Below are 13,278 nucleotides of genomic sequence, written 5' to 3' on the forward strand. Positions count from 1 at the left end.
GCCACGGAGGAGGGCTTTGGTTTCACTTAAGGAGATAAGCAGCATTCTTGGTCCGGGGACAGCAGGAGTCAAGGGAATGAAGGAGGCTGGGGGAGGGAGTTGGCAGTTCTTTGAATCTGAAAGGAAGCGCCACTGCTCACAGACCCAACTGTCAAGCTACTGTCAGGAAAAGCATAAGCACCTGGCACCCAAGGGTCACATTTTTGTGTCTTCAGAGCATCTGATCCTAGGGCAGGAGGCTTTAGTCAAGTTCACCTGACACCAATCATGGTGCATGTAATGCCACCCTTCATTTTCCAAGTCCTTTGGCACTGTGGCCTGCCCTCCCAATCTGACACTTCTGGAAAATGTCATCCCATACTCTGTCTTGTCCTCAGGGCCTCAGAGCATATGGGAGCCTGAGTCCCTAAACTGGTCCACGTGAGAGCACTAATGGGGATGTGACTCCTGCATCTCTGGACCATGCCACTGACGAGGTGGAGCACAAACAGAAAAATCTTGGGACCATCAGAGCAAGTTAACAGGAGCAGTACCTTAGAGAGAACACATTTTCTTAGATGACATACCTCTTGGAGCTGCTTACATTCCATGCTCTGAAACCCTTCCCCAAGGCCTGAGGCATAAAATGAAGAGAAAAACGGATAAACTGGGCTTGTGGGCACCAGGTGTTACCTGACAGCACAGGGGCTGAAGGAAGAGTCCAGGTAGGATTGAGCACAGGGTGGTCCGTGTTTCAATTAAGGGATGACTACACATGGGAAGCAGCTGTTTGTGTGGTGGGAGGAGCCGTAGATCCAGCCATCCAGCCTGGTTGTAAATTCTCAGCTTCCTTTACTGCTATTGGTGACTTCCCAGGATAGGGGCGGGATCTAGCTACTAACTGATGGGGAGAGAGAGAGAGGCGAGCCTATGAGAAACCAGAGGCCAGGCTGCTCCCGCCCAGAATGCTTTGGGAGCAGGGGTGGGCGTGAGTCTTCACACATTATAAAACCTTCCAAGCTTTGCGGCTTTTCTGGAAACTTGTTAGGGTGTTACCTTCTGTTGGGGGGGGGGGGGGGGTCGGTCCTTATGTTAAAAAAAAAAAGGAGAAGGGGGAAGAAGGGAGGTGGGGGAAGAGGAAGAAAAGGGAGGTGGGGGAAGGGGAAGAAAAGGGAGGTGGGGGAAGGGGAAGAAAAGGGAGGTGGGGGAAGGGGAGAAAAGGGAGGTGGTGGAAGCCCCTGCAGTACTAGAGCCTTGGAAAAGAAAATTGGGGTGTGGGGTGTGGGAAACCCTGCAGCTAGAACGCTAAAGTCAGTTATCTTCCCGGGTAATTTTTAAAATGGGGGCTACAGTCTTAAGTATTGTCACTGCCTCATGTCTGGCTAATGGTGCCAGCCTGCCAGGATCAGCTGGGCTGCTAGGGAAGCCAAAGCGGTCCATGAGCCAGAAGGCCTCTTGAGCATGCACTCATCTGAAGAGAAAGAAAACGCCAAATGGGTATAGCAGGAGGGTATGACACTTAGAGGACTACTTAAGGAGCATTGTTCTCTGACTGCTGTCCTGGGGTCATGGCAAAGCAGCTCCTGGGAGTCCCAAGTCTGAGATAGTCATACACCTCTGTTCACTTGAGGGGAAGAGGGCATGCGTATGTGTGTGTGGTGGGGGAGTTAACACCAGGAAGCAAGACAGCCTATGGGATACTTGCATCGACCTGTCTTACAGGCTTAAGTTACTCTTGAGTGTTCCCTAAAAGCCAGTACTTCCCTGGAAAAATGCAGGCACTGACTCCTGAGTTTAGGCTCAATGCAGAGGGCTGGCCAAAGTGAATGTAGGTGCAGTATAGACCAAAGAGCTATGCAGTCAGGAAGGACACTGTATTAGGATGAATTAAGGCTCCAACAAGCCCAGTTTCTCCTGGGTGACTTTTTTATGTGGGGAAGCCAGCTACAGTCCAACGAGTTTCCATTCACCTCCGATCTGTACCTAAAGACACTTACCTCCTCCAAGTGATCCCTGACAAATGCAGCAGCTGGCTAAGAGCACCTTTCACATGAGTGATGGCCCAGGTGAAGACTGGTACCAGCAGGACCAAAAACCCATCCTGGAGACAAATACCCCTAACAGGGAAAGAGGGATTCGGGAAGCACAGGAACCTGAGTGGCCCAAGCAGCTCTAAGGAAAGAGGTCAGGGCACTGTGGATGGGGCTCACCTGACAGGATGAGCCTGCAGAACGCTCAGCCTACAGGTAGACTGAGCCACCGTGTAAAGTTATCATACTGGGAAAAGTACGTAATTCATCAATTCATGCCACTGTCGGTTCAGCGTAGGTGTGAGCCAGAGCTGAGTGGTGATGGGAAGCTTAGAGGAAACTCCAGTTTTAAGTGCTTCAAGGAATGTCGGTTCAAACTGGAGGTGGGAGGAAGTGGGGTCTAGGTGAAGAGCGGAGCGGTACCTGACTTAGTGGACTCACTGCGGATAGAGCGGTGGTTACAGGGAATTTGCCGGCAAATGTAACCGCAGCAGGTGACAAGTCACGGCGGATAGGCTGCAGCTCACCTGCTTGGGCTCTGGGTCTGTCTCTAGACCTGAACTAGGGTTAGATATTCCTCTCTCGAAACATCTTGATCTCAGGTTGGCATCACGTGAGGCTTGGAAGAGCAGAGCCCATCACATGACCATGTGCTCGGTGAACTGAGTAAATGGGAACAATAAAGCCACCTGGGTTTTATTAGGGTTGGTTTCTATTTGTGATAAATGCCATGATCAAAAGCAACTTGGGGAAGAAAAGGTTTATTTGTCTTACCTATCCCAGGTCCACAGCCCACCCAGGGAAGCCATGGCAGGAACTGAAACTCGGAGGAAACTCTGCTTACTGGCTTGACCTAACTCAGTGCCTCCTCCAGACTGCTTTCTCAGCTTGCTTCTTTACATAACCCAGGCCACCTGCCCAGGGGCAGCACAATCCCCATGAGCTGGGCCCTCCCTCATCAAATGTTAATCAAGAAAATGCCCTACAGACTTGCCTACAGGCAATCTGATGGAGGTTTTTTTTTCAGTTGTCTAGCCAAGTAACTTTGTGACAAGCTGACAAAAAACCCAACTTCCTGCTAGAATCCAAATATTTGCTGCCAATCAATCTGTTCTAGAATACTGTTGACAGTTGTCTTAGGGTTACTGTTGTGATGAAACACCATGACCCAAAAGCAAGTTGGGGGAGGAAAAGGGTTTATGGGGCTTACACTTCCCTATCATAGCCCATTGGAGGAAGTCAGGGCAAGAACTTGAACAAGGCAAGAACATGGAGGCAGGCGCTGATGCAGAGGCCATGGAGGAGTGTTGCTCAGCCTGCTTTCTTATAGAACCCAGGACCACCAGCCCAAGGGATGGCACCACTCACAATGGTCTGGGCCCTCCCTCTCACTAATTAGAAAATACGTTCCAGCCAGATCTTATGGAGGCATTTTCTTAACTGAAATTCCCTTTCAAATAACTCTAGAGTGTCAAACTGACAGAAAACTAGTCATCACAGTCCACTTCCAGTTTTGTTTTCTTCGTTTCTGGATTGCTAAAGGGATGTTGCAGGGAAATATTCTGGCACTACAAAGGCATCTATGTAAATTTGGAGCCTGTGTGGAAGAGGGTGTGGGATCACACTGCCTTTCCTCACTGGGATAAACTGTCATACACAAGGAACAAGGACAGCAATGTGCTGGTAGGCCCGCACATCCCTAGTGTTTTCCAGAAAGCCCTGTCTGACTCCCAGTGTTGAATTCATCCTCAGGATGAGTCTAGATTCCTACTGCCTCTGGGCTTCTAATGCACTGCTCATAATCTTTGAAATAAAAACATGCCCTTCCTTTTTTCCCCCAAGGACGAAAAGGGTAGCTGGGTGAATAGAAAGGCAAGCCAAAAGAGCAGGGCTTGTCGTGACTAATGCTCTCTGCATTTGAACATTTCTGTTGATATTTGGAGAGGCCTGGAGGAGCTGACTCTGCCTGTTTGCTAAATACATGGACACTACTAACACATGGATCCACTGGTTCCATGTACCAAAGCTGGAGGGGGCTGCCCAGGAATATGTGGGCATTTTACGAACAGCTCAATTGGGCAGTCACCCACTCACAATGGTCTGGGGCAGGAGGAATTGCCCGGAGATCCTAGGAGTGACTGGTGACTGTCTCACTTTGAGCAAGTCCAAACTTCAAGAAAGACTAGTGTAGGAAATTCAGAAGGCAATGTCCTGTCTGGGAGACTGATAAGCTTTGGCAGACCATTGTATAGACAAATACTAAAGACATAGGACATTTTAACTTCCTTCCCTGGTGTTGCCTCTTCAGCTAAATAACCACACATTAAAGCATTGGTTACAAATGTATCTTTATTTTGAATACATGTGTACCATACATCTGGACAGGCACACCTCCACTCCAACTTGTTCCAGGAAACCCTTAACAAGCTCTTAAAAATTTCTCTTTAAACCAACTGAGCCCATCCAGCTAGTGCTGACAACATGGGTGTGGGGTCACCCACTGGGGTGTGGCCAAACAACCCCACCCCAAAGTGACCTTCATCCCCCAGTCCTCAACTGGTGGTTTCTCAGCTGTGTGTGCAGCATGTGTAAGACTCTGCCCAAGTCATGTGGGCAGTTTTCACCAGCTTGGTCCTGTGCAGACAACCACAGCTGCTCTGAGATCCTGTACACCAGGCGGGTCCTGTCCAGAAGGCAGCATCTCACAGGATTAGCACTCTCTTCTGACTTCCCTTCTGAAATGTTCCCCTGAGCTCTGTGGGTTGGGTGGTTGAGAGGACATCTGTCATCAGCTGAGCTCTGCTGGTTATTTTGTGCAACTAGAGTACTTTGGGGGTCTGCATTAAAAATGACCCATTGCAATACAGTCTTGACCTCAGTTGAGTGCAGCCCAGATGCACCACTGTTAGGTATAGAGGAATAGCCTAAGACACTGTTGACTTTACCCTACATCCGTCTTGGGAACATACCCAGGCTTGCAGTCTCTTAAGCCCTCCCAATGAGGCTCTGAAGGCAAGTTGGAAACCAACTCTTTCGCTCTGCCTGAAGCCCATGCCCTGGAGGATGTAGATAACCATGTGCTGAACTGCTACTTGCCAATGATAAGCATGAGTATGATGAGTCTTCATGCAGGACTCCAGATAGGGCTGGGTACCAGATCTTGGCCCTCTTGAGTGGGGCTGGCCTCAGAAGCCAATGCCTTGTGTTGGGAGTGGGTCAGCATAATGCACTGGGAAAAGGGGTAAAACCTGAGGTCTTCTCTGAAAACTAGAGGCCAGCTGGTGTGGATTCATCAGGCCACCTGAACCTGATGACAGGGACTTGGATGAAAATCCTGAAGTTCAAGCATCTCAGGGCTCGGGTTCAGAGTCACAGGAGATGGACATGTATGAAGGGCATTGCTGCCTAAGGAAGAACCCTCTCCATGTGTGTTACTTTTCTAACTGTATCCTGAGCTCAACAGGGGACTAACAGGCTGTAGCTCACTTGCTGCCTTTCTGCATCTGGCTGTGTCCAGATCTGAACTTTTTGCTGGCTTGTGGAACTTAGTAATAGTATATGGTTCCATGGTCTTCAAGGGGAGAAGCTTTAACTATTCTGTTACTTAGTTCAAGTAGTAAGATTAATTTTAATATCAGCATGTTACATCATAAAAATCTTTTAGGGTGGACCAATCCAAGGCTCAGGATGTGGGTCTGGGTTGTAGCTGATCTAGTCAGTCAAGGCCACTGGGACTGGCCCACCCTAACATCTACCCCATCTGTGAGCTGTGGAGTACATAAAGGGGACTGATCCTGTGGAACAATAACCACAGGATCTCCATGACTCTGGGCAAAGGCAAGATATCCAAGTGGAGTTTGATGGTCCAGTGATGACTGTGTTACCAGAGTCCTTGACCTAGACCAATGACTCCCTGCAATAAAGATGTTGTGGGTGGGTCTCACTGGACTAAGGTTATACTGGGTGACACATTGAAGCACCCAATGCCTATAGGATAAATGAAGAGGTGTTGGAAGACAGGAGTGAGGTGGTCTGCTATTTTGTTTAAAATGATTTTTGGATGGATTTCTTATGGGAGATATTTCAGGGGTGAGGAGAGTATATAAAAGGTCTCAGATGAAGAGATTTGGGGTGTATGATGTTATATTCTCAAAGAATTGTTAAAATAGTCAAAACTGGAAGATTTCTCAACTTTTTTTGAGACAGGGTTTCTCTGTAGTTTTGGTGCCTGTCCTGGATTTCAACTCTAGACCAGGCTGGTCTACAGATCCACCTAGCTCTGCCTCTTGAGTGCTGGGATTAAAGGTGTGTACCACCACCACCTGGCTCAAGATTTCTTAACTTTTGTGCAGGGCAGAATGTTTCCAAGTTGTCAAGGACACTAGGGGACAATCATGGCATGCATCTGTGTTTTCCAGGGAGATGAGGGTCACCTGGACTTCAGGGACCAGAGTGGGGGTAGGTCTGCAGTCTAGAACAGCCTTCCCTTAGATGTCTACTCTCACTGAGGATTGTACTAGAAAATGTACTTACATCTCAGGGAGGGTGAAGCTAAGGAGTCAGGATCCCTAGGATCCCAAAGTGCACTTGTTCCTGGATGGACTGCCCACTGTCTGGGGATGTTAAGGTGGCTCTGGGCATGGGGAGAGCTCCCCTGCTGAAGAGCTGACTGCTGAACAGGAAGCTCAGACACTTGACAGAACCTCCTGCCAGGGTTTTCACTGCACACCCAGGAGTCACAAGTACAAAGTAGCAATGCAGAACCATACCCCGAATGGTTCACAATGCAGATGAGGCCACTGTGCAAAGTCACTGCTTGGTCCTAGGTCCTCAGCTCCAAAGTTAAGGATCTGAGGAGACGGTATGAGAATTAGGGGACAAGAATTGCAGAAACCAACACTGTGACCTCCTTGGTCTCTAGACTGCCCACCCATTGGGATCCTTGCTCACCCTGAAACATGAAGTTCTGTTCAGTCGGCAGTGATGTTGTGAAGAATGATTTTGGCAACACTGCCCACCCTTTCCTCGACCAAACTTTCCTTGCCACTAGCTACTTGTTCTCCCAGGGACTCCAAAGGGCAGGTCACCAGACTCCTGCTGTGACAGAGCTCATGTTAGAGAAATACTGGGATTCCTGGCAGTGTTTAGTTACCATGGTGAGATCCTGGTTCCCAATCTCCTTGTATGTATTCATGAGGTCCATTAAGCATGTCTGTAAGAAGTTCTCCAAGATAAGTGGAGGTGTATAGACTGTCTGGGGACCATGATGGAAACACAGGCTCCAGATGGGAAGTGTGATGAAGAACCCTTCCATTAATTCCTCTCCATCCACTGAGGCAGAGCCTGTCAGTGCTCTTGGTCGAGCTGCCCTGCTGTCTTCTGTCTATCTACCAACTTCCAAAGACCAAATGAACATTTAATGCTAGAAATCCTCCTTTTCTTGAATGATTGCTCACACTAACATCTCCAAAGTGAAGGTGGTGAATGTGATGATAGAGTGCTGACTTTTTCTGATAGGAGGCAGTGCTGGATTAAAATGACTAAATGGGAGTTTGCTATACACTGGTCAAGAGTGGTACCCAGGTCAGTTTCAGTATCCAGTCATATAATCCCTGAAGACATCTCATGAGATGCTAGGAAAGTTCTTTACAGTGATGTAGCATTTACATATCAAGATCTCACCACCCTGACTCCTCCACACTCAGGGACCTGACTTTGGTCAGAGAGGAGAGTGGGATAGTCTCTCAAGTAAATCATCAAAAGCTAAAATCATTAAAAGTGGTGGCATTGATGGTGGCATAGATGTCAAAGACCTCTACAAAAATGCCTCTTACACCTTTACACATAACATATATGTGTATTAATCATTAAAAGTGGTTAAGAGCATTTGCTGCTCTAGGAAAACACCTGGTTTGGATTCCAGCATCCTCACTGTGACTCACAATTGTAATTCCTATTCCAGTGGATTTGATGTCCTGGCACTGATGGGCTCTGTACATACATAATGCATAGATAGCCATGCAGGCAACACACACATAAAACCAATGGTTTTTTTTTTTTAAACTGCAGTATATTGTATACAGCCAAAATTATTGAAAATGCTTTAGTTAAGACTTGGCTATTCAAATAAGTAATGTTTATGCAGGAAGAGGTTCTGTTCAGAGCCAATTAGAGAGGTCTCTACAACATGAAATGGGGGAATTCAGGTTCTTGGTCACATTAATCTCTCAACACTTTTGAGTGCTATTAGAATTCCTATAATGCAGGTAACAGCATGGTAGTGTCTGCTCCCTTATTCACTGGAATGATTGGTCCAGTTTAAAATGAACCACTGAAGGTTGCCATTCAAGTCAGAGGGTTACAAATGATCTACAGTGCTTCTGACACTAGACATGAATTGACCATTATCACACTAAACAGTTCTCCAGCGCATAGTAGTGGGCGTTGCCAAATACCATTTGGTACAGATACCATAGAAGGAAACAGCCACAGCAGACCTCCAAGTCCCATCACCTGACTTCTCTCACCTGTGCTGCCCATTGCCAGCAGAAGTTCATCGTTTCTGTGTCCCATTGGCTATGAGTTATCCTCTGTGTTCATTGGTTTTCCTAATAGATAGAAATGCTCACAGAGCTCAGGAATTCAAATGACATGTGCAACAAGTGGGTACATGAATTGACACCACTGGGCAGAGGTGGAGTCGACGGCAAGGCGGGTGGGAAGGAAATTCTATATCTACTCGGGACACATTAGCCTAGATCCACATCCTTGTGTTCAGGGCTCAGGGGCCCTTCAAATTTGCTGCTAAACCCTTTTTAAATCCTTGGTTTTTTTTTTTGTTTTTTTTTTTTTTTGACTGAAAATTACTTGCAATTAAAAAAAGAGCCTTAATTCTGACAAAATTACTTTAGTAGTAGTTTGGTGCCAGATGTTTGTACTAATTGAGAAAGATGTATAATATACAGATAACTAAGGCTAGCTCTGTCAAAGACCTCTACAAAAATGTCTCTTACACCTTTACACATAACATAAAGAACTATAAATCTGCTAATGTAGAAATTCCCTGAAATTTCTTAATGCACTTCAAAATAAACAAGGCAAAAGAAAGTATCATATATAAACAATGTTTAAACTTCTGGCATGCATGGTATTTTTCTCAATAGAGTGCAGCTTTATACACACATTCACACACACACATTCACACACACAAACAAAGGATGTTTCAGACACACATGGAAGATCAGACACCAATTCCAAAACAGGAATTCCTGGAAATGTGATAAAGAAGAAAAACTGAAGAGGCCAAGATATAAAAAGGCCATTCAGAAAGGCAGTCCAGAAGTTGCAAGAATCCATGCTGAAAATGCAATCTATCAACAAACCAAGCATCAATTTCTTGAGAGCAAGTGCTAGGGTTGATGCCGCTGCAGCCAGAGGTCAAAGTGCAGGAACAATAGGCAGAGTGACAAAGTGGATGGCAGGTGTCCTTAGGTCTATGAATGCCACATCGAGGAGGATGAACTTTGAAAAGATTTCTGCCTTAATAGACAAACTTGAATACCAGTTTGAAACACTGGATGTTCAAACACAACTGGAAGATGCAATGAGTTGCACCACCACCCTAACCCCCCCCCCCCCAGAGTCAAGTGAATATGCTGCTTCAGGAAAGGGCAGGGGAAGCTGCCCTTGATCTCAGTATGGAACTTCCGGGTCAGACAGGATCTGTATATGCAAATGTTGCTTCTACAGAGCAGGATGAACTGTCAGAGGCTGGCAGCAAACTTCAGGTTAAATAAGTGATTCTCCATGTTCAACATGAACTCAGAAGTTCTTGGATGGGGAGGCAAAGGAGGGCCCAGTAACACTGGACACAGGAACAGGGGCACCCACAGATCGGGGGTCATGGGGCATTAGTCGCTAGGGTGTGAGACTCTTTAGTTCTTATGTGTAGGTATATGTTTTAGTGAAGACAAGGGACTCCAGGAACTCTAAATAGCCAGATTTTTGGGTCATCCTAGATCTTAAATTTTAGGGGGTATAAGTCACATGCTCTAGGAACCAGGACCCTAACTTGGGTCCTCTACATGAGTACTGTGTGCTCTGAATTTTGAGCTACTTATCTACTCCTATCAAAGGAGGTTCCTCATGTAGGCTTGATTGATCACAGCACTGGCCACTGACAATTCCCTCACTCTCTCCTCTGAGGTTCTGGGTTCTGGGTGTGGGGCTCAAAGTCCCAACCTTCTAATCATGCTTGTTCTCTATTCATGACCAGTTCCACGACCAGTCCACATCTTGAAGCTGTCAAGTTATCTCACAAGAACCATAAGACGGCTCTTATCCCAGAGACTCCCCAGGGTTCTTAGGAGCTGAGCTAAGAAGTGAGGAAGAGCCTAATGTTTTACATTCACATAGCTATAGGAGTAACATACCAGTGATATTGAGAAATCTACAACACGTGATTTCTGAGTTTCCCTAGGAGTACCTCCTAGGTTATCTCCCTACTGTACCCACCAACAAGCAAATATGCTTCAAGACAACTCTCTTCACAATGTGTGGAAGGTGGTTGTGAAATAACAATCTCCTAAGGAGAAGTTTCCATCGCTCCATACATCTCATTGTTGCTAACATTCACTGAGTCACCTTAAATGGTCTTCAGAGACTCAGATCTGAGGAAGGTATGCGGAAACTGTGCTGGGGTTAAACCAAGTCATATGTGACAAGGTAGAAAACACACCAAGAATTCCCTTGAGGAACACAAGTGCTGAAGGACACTCATCCACTTGTCAATGTTTTGATCCTCGAGGTATTCCTGACTGACTTCCCTGGAATGTGACCTCTTCTGGAATGTATGCTCACTTAGAGGTGGCCTAGCTGGGCCCATGTCCTGTTACTGTCCATCAGTGGATGGACATCAGGGACATATTTGTAACATAAGCACTAAAAGGTCGGAATTGACTCTTGCTCCAATCCCATGTATTCTTGGTTGTGTTGTCACAGCTCACCCTCATGTGGGAGCTTGTAGCATACCTGGATGGGTTTCAGCAGGGTCCTGTATTAGATTGGACTTCCCAGGGTCCTGTCCTTTGACGTGGGCATTCTCCATGAATGAGGAAGGGAGAGAAAGGCTGAGGATGCTGTCACCAATGTCCCTGCTGTAGGGTTCTGCTGTGCTGTATCACTGGTCCTGGTGGTTCGTTTGAATTCTACTTAATTGGCTTCGAATCAGGGAGGCGACCCTATTACTTTCCCTCCATTGCAGCAGGGCACAAATCCCTGTGTGTTTGTATATGTATATATTTATAAAGGAACTACTTTTTGGACAGGGTCTGTCTATATATCCTTTGCTGTGCTGCTGAAACTCACTTTAGTGGACTAGGGTGTCCTTAAACATGCAGATTCTCACTGTGTCTGTCTCCTGTGTGCTACCATCAAGTCATGCTCTACCATGCCCAGGCTAGGAATCAAAAAATTATTACTGTGTTCATAGAAAGTTGGACAATTTTGCGTATTGTCACTTATAACACTTTGACTTGAGAATCCAGGTGTGAATGAACTCTCCAGGCTTCCTATGAGCCTCTCACCACATATTAGGCAGGAAATATTTGTCAGAATGGAGAGGCCAGCCTGAATTACAGACAGAAACTGTCTCAATATATCTATATTTATCATATATTGCAAATACTTAATACAGACTTAATTTGGGAAAGAACTCCTGAAGACCTAACTCTGGTGTCCAGTCAGTCAGCAGCTGCCATCACAGCTTTATGGGGACAAAAGTGGGCAGTTCACTGAACATTCCTGGCCAGCCTGGGCTACATGGAGTTACACTCCATCTCAGCAAAGAGAACCAAAGTGTTTGTGGTGACAAGCGCCTGTCATCCTACACTCTGGGACAGGGATGCAGGATGTCAGGAGCCTCGGGACAGCCCCTTGACAATACAACAATGAAATGAAGCCTCAGCCATTAGACCTTTAAGTTGGCAGGTGGGCAAACTAACTTGAATCCCAGATCTGAGTGTCCAAACCACTCCCATCTGAGTAACTAGGCCAAGAACTAGGGGAGCTCTGGGCAATGGCATCTTCAGGAACTACACCTGTGACCACCTGGCACTGTTGGCATTAGAAACCCCCAAAATCGAAAGGCTTCATGTCATGACCCTGAAATCACCCAGGGGAGCATCCATAAGCCATGTAGGGACACTCTGCCAGGCTAGCTAAGTCAGAGCAGGTGATGTCCCCAGAAAGCTAGTTGGGAGTTAATGCTTTCAGAAAAGAGTCCACACCAGGATGTGCGTCTGTGGCCTGTGCATCTGCAGGTGCCAATTCTCCCTACCCAAAGAGTCAGGAATGTCCTGACTTCAAACCTACAAAAGCAAACCCTTCATTGCTATACCCATGTCTTAGTAAAGGTCAAGAATCTTAAAAGTAATCCAGGAGTGAGAAGTGCTCAATGATGTCAGTCCAGAAAGTTCTCTATTTCACAGAAGTCTTCAATGAAGAGTTGGACATGGATGGGAGCTGAGCCTGAGCATCTCTGTGACTGGGAATGTCTTTGGTGATGCAGTTACAAAGTACAAGTGAGACTCCCTTGGTCTGGGTCCTTCTGCTATGAGAAGACAAGTGGTCTGGCTACAGACACCATGTCATCAGAGGGGACAGCCCCTCATGCTTGACTCCCTCCCAAGCATGGGAACCTGGAGTCAAGCTGTTACCGAACCTTCAGTGAGATGGGACCAGCTGGTTTGCAGCAAGAGCCAGACAGAGTTATGGACTGCAGTGTGTCTTCATCTGAAGAGACCTAAAAAGAGTGTGGGGAACAGGAGCAGTGGATGAGCGTTAAGGGACCTGCATTGAGTGTTTCTCCTATGGCTGTTTCAGACAGCTTTCTCAAGAGTCAGCCCAGATCTTTGTGTTGGGCAAGACAGAGGAAGGAGAAGCTCTCCTGTTAGAGAGTGGTTTATTATACCCTGGGAGTTCTGGAGCCTGATAGGGCCACCCTTGAGTGGAGAAAATAACCTGGAGAGGCAGCCAGCACTGCAGCTGTGAGGCCCTCCTCCTCCTGTACTGTGGATTGACTATTTCTCTGCTCTCTCTGCTGTTCTAAAAGCTGAAGCTCCCCATGACAAATTCAGGGAACTGGCATGGTCTTAGTGCAAGGTGTGGAAATCCTTCAGAGAGGAGCCAAAGCAAATCCAGATGCACCAGGCACCAAAGAGCTGCATGGTGTGTCAGGGTCCAGTTTCAGGCTCAGCAAATGTCCCAACCC

General features: G+C 46.8%; 1 pseudogene; it reads left to right on the forward strand.

The window, feature by feature from the left end:
* The window catches only part of LOC131926162 (charged multivesicular body protein 1B2-like), a 36,696-nt pseudogene extending 26,891 nt beyond the window's left edge, over nucleotides 1–9,805 (forward strand).
* Nucleotides 9,806–13,278: the final 3,473 nt, after the last annotated feature.

The sequence above is a fragment of the Peromyscus eremicus genome, chromosome 16_21 (assembly GCF_949786415.1).
Source record: "Peromyscus eremicus chromosome 16_21, PerEre_H2_v1, whole genome shotgun sequence".
In the NCBI taxonomy this organism is placed as follows: domain Eukaryota; kingdom Metazoa; phylum Chordata; class Mammalia; order Rodentia; family Cricetidae; genus Peromyscus; species Peromyscus eremicus.